The sequence below is a fragment of the Myotis brandtii genome, unplaced genomic scaffold (genome assembly GCF_000412655.1).
Source record: "Myotis brandtii unplaced genomic scaffold, ASM41265v1 scaffold2858, whole genome shotgun sequence".
In the NCBI taxonomy this organism is placed as follows: Eukaryota; Metazoa; Chordata; class Mammalia; order Chiroptera; family Vespertilionidae; genus Myotis; species Myotis brandtii.
Window position 1 is genome coordinate 41,859 of NW_005360920.1, and position 2,167 is coordinate 44,025.

The following is a 2,167-nucleotide window of genomic DNA, read 5'->3' on the forward strand; positions in this document are numbered from 1 at the left end:
AATACCACGTGCGGGCGCGCACGTACAGTGCGATTAAAACTTCGTGGCCCAGCGCCCACACGTGGTATTTTGTGGAAGAGCCACACTCAAGGGGCCAAAGAGCCGCATGTGGCTCGCGAGCCGCAATTTGCCGACCACTGCTCTAGAGTAACATGTAACGGGTCTGTGATGTTCCATTTCCAACCTCCTGGGAGGTATTCTCCTTCTATAAACTTGATTCAAGCATCTTTCAGTGAAACCTTCAGTATCTGGCCAGAAAGATGGAGTACTTGGGCTCACAAAAGGTAGCCCTGTTCACAAAAGGAGGATCTGTTACTAATCTATATCTATATATATAAAAGGCTAAGTGTTCAACCATCTGACCAGTAGCTATGATGCGCACTGACCACCAGGGGGCAGATGCTCAATGCAGGAGCTGCCATGACATGCACTGGCCATTTAAAAATAAATGGCACCACAGACCTGGCGCCAACAAACTAACACTTGGCTTCCCCCAAGTGGGACACAGGCCCCGCCACCACCCTGGAGCGACACCCCACCAAATTGCAGCCAATGCTGCCAAGACCCCCTGGCACAAAATGCAGCCCACAGCCCAGCCCAGCCTGTAAAGGGTCTGTGGGCGCCAGGTAATGAGGTCACGTAGCAACACCCAGCTTCCTCTCCCTAGCGAGTAGCCTCCTTGGAGTTTCTTCAGCCCAGGAACCCAACTTGCTTTATAGCCAGGTGCAAACATTTTATAGTTTAACCAAATGTTTGTGAAGCATTTTCCCATGCCTCATCTCATTTGATCCTCACAGAAGTCCTGGAGTAGGTAGACAGGAGACTCGGCAGAATCCTATTTTCTTTTTATTAGCAAGACACAAATAGAGATATTAAAATATTTCTTCTAATTAATTTCCTTTCAATGTGCACGAATCCATACACTGAGACACTAGTATAACAGAATGTAGGAAATGGGCCATGAGCAGCCCCACAGGCAATATCTTTACAAATGACAAGTTAGCATATGAAGACATTTAAAATCAGTAGGAAAGGGGTGAATTAATAAAATGGTATATTGAACATTGTCTATTAATCCAGAAGAAAATAAAGTATAGATTCTAATATCAAATTACATCAAGTGAGGCACTTGATAAACAGAGACCTTTACTTTGTATCCAGTGCATGATGGTGGATGTTTTGCTGTCAGTAGGACAGTTGATCCAGGTAGCAATGCTGGCTATCAGCGTAGTGAAGTCTTCATCAACAACTTGATTCCAGTCAGTTTTGTCAGAGAATAGTCTCTTACCACGGCATCTAGTTAAACAACCCAGCTATGATGCTCAGCAGCTGTGCCTTTCCCCACAGTTCACAGAACCAGGGGGCTGCTTTTGTCATTCTGTGGCGTGCGTTACATCTGACATGTCAGGGAGGCACAGTAAGAGCCCAGGAGTAAATAAAAACACACCGAGTTTGAGCAAAGGGAATGCTGGCTAGAGTTGAGAACACATCAAGTTTTGGGTCTGCATAGTGACAGGTTGAATAGTCACAGGCTCTGAGTGATTTCAACTGGTCAAACCATCAGGGAAACAAGGGCTGCTCAGAGTAACCTCTGTGGGTGTAGGGCCCTGCTGAGCCAGCAGCTTTGCTCCAGGCAGCAGCATGGGGATAAACTTCTTCTCTAAGGGATAGCTACTATTTCATGTACGGCTGATACTGCTGGGACTAGGAGAGCTGTATTCTTGAACATACCATGAAGTCCTTTCCATCTTGTTAGTTGGTCTAATGATACCCTCCACAATCAAGTTAGAGGTCTGAGAGGCAGACGTTCAGTGTAAGAGAGCTAAAGACTAAGTTAATAGGTACCTAAAAAGGGGGTATGCTTGGTAGCTTTGCTAGGGCATCAAGTCAAACCACCCTGTCCCCTCACCCCCAAGGGGCCTCCTTTTGCTGGAAGTTTGAGTCAACAAAATCAGTCAGAGAGTTGAAGCCCACTAAGGGCTGTGGGACCTCAAAGGTATCTCACTTCCTGACTGGGAGAATTCTCTCTGTACCTTATGGGAAGGGGGAGTATAACACATGACATTAATTTCTTGTAAAAAATTAAAAAAATTATTGTTGATTTCAGAGAAAGGGGAAGAGAGAGGGAAACATCAATGTGAGAGGGTAACATTGATCAGCTGCCTCC